Raw genomic sequence first — 5866 nt, 5'->3', positions numbered from 1 at the left:
GATTGAAGGGTAGCCCTCATCCCTAGGGAGGAATGCTGTGCACCTGCTGCTTCTCAACCCTAAGGGGCCCCTGCCCTGCCTCCCCACCTGTTGTCCATAGTCATTGCCTGACCACCCTGAAGCAGAGGTTAAGTGATTCCTGCCAAGTGCTCTCAGCTGTGTGAGCCCTAGAGTCTGGCAGAAAGGGAAAGGTGGTTAACTTCCCCAGGCTGTGCCGCTCTGTCCAGGGCAAGGGGATCTGCTGCCTAGAGGGTGAGTGCCAGGCTGAGATCATTAAAGCTTAAGAGACACAGGGTCTCAGGTGTCCAGGCCACCTTCAGGGAACTTCAGCCTAACTGAGGGAGTCAACATTACACCTGTGGTTCTCAGCCGGGGGCCATTTCTAACCCCAGAGGGACATTTTTGGCTCTCACAACTTGGGGAGGGAGTTGTTATTTGCCTCAACCTGGCAGAGATCAGGCTGCTAAATAGTTCACAGCCAGGTGTAACACACACCTGCAATTCCAGCAATTGGGAAGCTTAAGTAGGGTGGCTTGCTACAAGATGGAAGCCAGCTTAGGCTATACAGCAAGATTGTGTCTCAAATTTTTTTCTTACAGAGGGGACTAGGGGGATAGCTGAGTGATAAGAGTGCTTATGTAGCATACATCCAGCCTTGGGTTCCATCCCAGTAACTGTAGAACAAATACAGCACACAGGATGACTCCCAAAAGGAATCATCCTGTCCAAAAGGTTCCTCGTGTCGCTGTTGACAACACCTACATTAAACCCCCAATTGGAGCCACCATGACTAGTGCTAAACAGAAGGCATGCAGGGCTGCAAACATGCCCGGGGGCTGGGCAAGGCTTGCTTGAGGTGCCACTTGACAGGTTGACTGAAAAATAAGTTGGTTTCATCCAAGTAAGAAGTGACTTTCTGGTGTTTGCTTCATGGTCACTTTGTCCAAAGCAAAGCACAACTTGAGGTTGTCTCCTCTGTCAGCTAGCTGACCCTCTGTACCTTCCTCTGAGCCTCATTCAGGGACCATTTATTGAGTGCCCAGAACTAGCAATGAAGGGTATGCTAACTCTCAGGTGGTTTAGCCTGGTATGAGATCATTACAGTGTTAAGGGCAAAGCTGCGAGGAAGGGGCAGACAGGCCCATCTGTGTCAAGGGAGGGTTCTCGGAGGCAGTGTTGTCTGCAGAATCCTGAAGTCCAAGGAGGAAAACAACCCAGCAAAGTCGGCAGCTAGTGTGATTTTGAATGTGAGAGGCCCTTGGAAATTGCAACCAGCATGAAGCTACTGCCGATGGAGCTGCAGCTTAAGCACTGAGGTGGGAACAGGCAGCTGGGGTCAGATCAGAGATCCTGTAGGTTGGAACCTGCCTGAACACACAGTTTCAAAGCAAGGGTGATGTCACTGGCTGGGAGGATACGAGTGCGCACTATACACAGGACCCACTTACTCAGCTTCTTTTGGGAACGTTGGTGCTCTCTAGAGGAGAGGACTGCTTCAGCCGGAGGCTGGGGTAGGTCGCAGATGTAAAATGTGCTGCCTCGTGCACCTGGGCTCAGGATCGGCTTCATCCCGTTCCTGGGACCCATGAGCCTCTAGTTTGTTGAGACACGTGTTTTTGTACCAAGGCTCCATGTGGACAAGTGAAAAAGCCTAAGAGCACAGGGAAGCAGCTCAGAGGCAGCAGGAATAAAAGGTAGTACTTAAGGAAGTCACAAAATTTGGGAGTTGAGCCTCAGCCACTTCAAGATAACAGGTGCGAAGGAGGAGGGTTCCTGCACCAAGCATAGGAAACCCCCCAGGAAGAATGCGGTAAGGGTATGTCTGAAGCCTGGTCTCTGTAATCTACTCAGGAAGGCAAACAGCAATGCTCAGACCAGGTAAACAAACTTAGAGCTGTGCACTTAGGGCTGAATCTTGGTTTCCCCAAACACCCACTCTGTTAAAGCCTTCAGCCTTTAGGGGTGTACATAGTAGGCCATAACCAATGTGCTTCCCTGCCTCCCTTGCAACTAACAAGGTTGACCAGTGTGATACAATGACAGGTTTTGGTGTCAAGTGTCTTAGAACCTTGTTCAATTATAGTTGCTATATTTCTCTCCTTCTACCTTCCCACTGGATTTCAAACATGATTCCTTGAGTGTACACAGCCATGTTTGACCTTGGCAAGAATGACACAAGGTCAGAGAAGCCTAGGATGTACACACACATACACATAGACACCCCCCCGGGGGGGGCCTACCTCAGAGTCTCAACTTATTTCAGCCCCTTGTGTTGGCATTTAACTGAGCCTGATCTTAAAAGTGTGTAGCCAGAACTAAGCCAAGCTGCAGCAAAGGGTGGTGTAACAGGTCAGAATTCTCAGTCAAGCCATTTGAGGGGACAAAACAGTTGAGTAGAGGCACAGGCTTTGGACAGCTCCTCTGGCAGGACTGGGGAACTGTAAGAACAGAAGCACTAAAGATGGATGATAAAGGGCTTCAGAATTTCAGAAGCAACCCCCCCCCCCCCATCACACCAACCCCTGGACAGCCAAATTTTGAAGACCAGTTCATGGTACCAACACTTCAGAGACTGGAGGGAAAACAGACAAAAAGAGATCATGACTTCCTTTGCCTCTCATCCCTTCTATAGAAAGCAGGACATGGATGTGGAACTTGGGGTTGCCCTTCAGGCCCACTGAGTAAACCGAACCCTTTGTAAATGGAGCCCTAGGTTCCCAAGATAAAAGACAAATAGCCATGACCTCGGCAGACAAGGCTGGAGCACACCTGCAGCCTCGTTTGGCTCCACCTCCTCTGGGAGCATCCGCCCTACAGCTCCACGGCCTCTGCCACAACACTGATGAATACCTGTGTCCTCAGGAGGACACAGGCCCAGGAGATAAGTGCTTGTACAAACCTGTGTATTCCAGTCATCACTATTCTTCTTGTCTTGAAGGATTTAGCAATACCCACAGTGTTTCGTGGCAAGCCCAGTGCCCTGCACAGAACACAGCACCTGCTGGAGCAGCTGCAAATGGTGCTGAGGATCAAACTCGAGGGCTTGAAGATGGTAGGTAGGTGCTCTATCACTGAGCCACTTCCCAGCGGATAAACTGCTGATGCACAAAACTAACCTTATAAAGAGAGACAGAGAGCCGGCTCAGCACTTAGGGGCATAGACTGCTCTTGCAGAAGACCAGAATTGTGTTTCCCGCACCCATTATCAGTCAGGTGGCTTATAACCAATGTAACTCCAGCTCCAGGAGGACCTGATACCTGGCCTCTACAGGCGCCTGTACTCACGTGCACATACATAGAGCTATACACACAACTAATATTTTAAAAAAAGGAAAAAGTTAAAACATCAAACTAAATATGTTGGCTCAGACCTGTGCTTCTAGCATTTGGGAAAGGCAGGAGGATGAGTTTAAAACCAGTCTCAGCTACACAACAAGTTCTGTGTGGCCCTACCTTCAACATCAAAAGAAACAAGACCTCAGAGTGAGAAAGCCTTTGAATTCTAAAATTGGGGTTGCGGAATAAACCCATAAATTTGTTTGTTTATTTACTTATTTATTTTTTGTATGGCAGAATACAATAGGGCCAGTGAGTTCAACAGGTTTTTTTTAAAAAGTCTCACACAAGTCTGAGGTCATAAGTTCAATCCCTGGATCATACCATAAAAGGCAGGAGAGAAACATTTCCTCAGTTGTCCCCTGACCTCCGCCCATGCATCCACACACATGCACACACAACAAAAAACATGGCGATGCCCAAAGGCAACACGCTAGTGAAATATCTGCAATTCATTTGGCAAGATGCTGATTTTTGTAGTCTATAGTGAGCTATGAATCAAGTAAAAAAAGACTAAAACACACAGGAAGCCGTGTCAAAGTGTGCATGCCAAACGTGTATGGGTGCCCTGAAGCTAGAACAGGGCATGAAAGGCTAGAAGCTCACTTCCTCAAAATCAGGTAATTGAAAATTAAATGGCCTAGAGGATACCACTTTCACTGGATTGACAAAGTTCAAAAACATTTTTTTTCCTCTGTGCAGTATTGGCTATACTGGAAGTCACTCTGTAAACCAGGTTGGCCTGCCTCCCAAGTGTTGGGATTAAAGGGATTTGCCACCACCACCTGGCTCAAACAAATTAGCCTGCAAGATTATAATCTATAAACATCTACTGTAATGGCAAAATAACCAAATGGCATGGAAGTGCTTGTTCTGAGCCATGTAGGAACTCAGTAATATTGGTTCCTTTCAGTTTTACCAAGAGTCACGGGGGGGGGGGGGGGGGGGGGTTTCTGTACTGCATTCCCAATTCAACTGACATGCAGTATAGTTTTCATGTTTTTCTCATCTGCATCCTCAGCTTTCCTTTCTAGAGGGAGTTTCTTAAGTAGTACTTTAGAAGTTAACTCACCATATAGTTTTTGGCTTTTCTTTTTTGTTTGTTTGCTTTTTCTTTTTTTTTAAAGATTTATTTATTATTTATTCAGCATTCTGCCTGTACACCATAAGAGGGCACCAGATCTCATTACAGATGGTTATGAGCCACCATTCGGTTGCTGGGAAATGAACTCAGGACCTTTGGAAGAAGTCAGTCTTCTTAACCTCTGAGCCATCTCTCCATCTTGTTTGGTTTTTCGAGACAGGGTTTCTCTGTATAGTCCTGGCTGCCCTGGATTCACTTTCCCTTTGTAGACCAGACTGGCCTCAAACTTACATTGATCCACCTGCCTCTGCCTCCCTCGAGTACTGGGATTACAGGCATGTGCCACCATGCCCAGCTCTTGGCTTTTAAAAAGAAAAAACAAAATTATGTATACAATATTATTGTATATTATGTATGCAGTGTTCTGTCTGTATGCACACCTGCACGCCAGAATTGGGCACCAAATCTCATTATAGATGGTTGTGAGCCACCACGTGGTTGCTGGGAATTGAACTCAAGACCTCTGGGAGAGCAGCCAGTGTTCCCTAAGCTCTAAGCCATTTCTCCAGCACCCTTGGCTTTTCAAGACAAAAACTTTCTAGGTCTGATGGCTTTGAACTCCAGAAACCTTCTGTTTAAGCCTTCTAAGCACTGAGATTGCAAGTGTGGTGTATATACCACAGCTGATTTTTGGCTTACTATATTTTGAAAATAACTCCAGAAACATATGAAAGGCACTCAGGACCACTTTAGTCTCCTAACGCTTTTTTTATACACAGTAACTTACACAGTCACTACTCTAGTGAAGGACTGATACAGGGTCCAACCTCTGGTTTTTTAGAATTGCCACAATCGGTGACCGTGTATATTCAAATGGGATCTATTCCTGGAGATGGAAATATCATTAAGGACTTATCTGTGGCAGAACAATAGTCTAGCCTAGGTCCGATCCTCAGCAAGACACACACAAAATTTGAAAGTAGGAACATTAAGTTCAAGGGCATGAGCATTTTATTTTGGGACAGTCTCAGTATCCCCAAGCTGGCCTTGAATTCATAGGAGCCCTCCTGCCTCAGCTTCTTGAGTGCTGAGGATGCAGGCATGCACCACCGTGAAACTTGGTAGCTGTCGTGTCTCAAATATTTATCAACATGTTATTAAACATTTGGATTAAATGTTTTGATGACGGTGGCGAATGCCTTTTATCCCAGCACTCAAAGGCATATCTCTTGAGTTCGAGGCCAGCCTGGTAAACATAGTGAGTTCTAGGATAGCCAGAGCTATAAAGAGGCCTTGTACCTAAATAAAAAAAAACAAGCAAATAAATAAATTGCCTGAGCTGTAACTCGGAGGTAGAGCAGTTGCTTAACTGCTTAAGCAGTTGCTTACCATTCGTGTAGCCCTGGTTTCGGTCCACAGCGCCGCAAAATAATAAGGAATCGTTTA

The sequence above is a fragment of the Meriones unguiculatus genome, chromosome 3 (genome assembly GCF_030254825.1).
Source record: "Meriones unguiculatus strain TT.TT164.6M chromosome 3, Bangor_MerUng_6.1, whole genome shotgun sequence".
NCBI lineage: Eukaryota > Metazoa > Chordata > Mammalia > Rodentia > Muridae > Meriones > Meriones unguiculatus.
The sequence above is the reverse complement of the archived record's forward strand: the minus strand, read 5'-3'. Positions refer to the sequence as shown.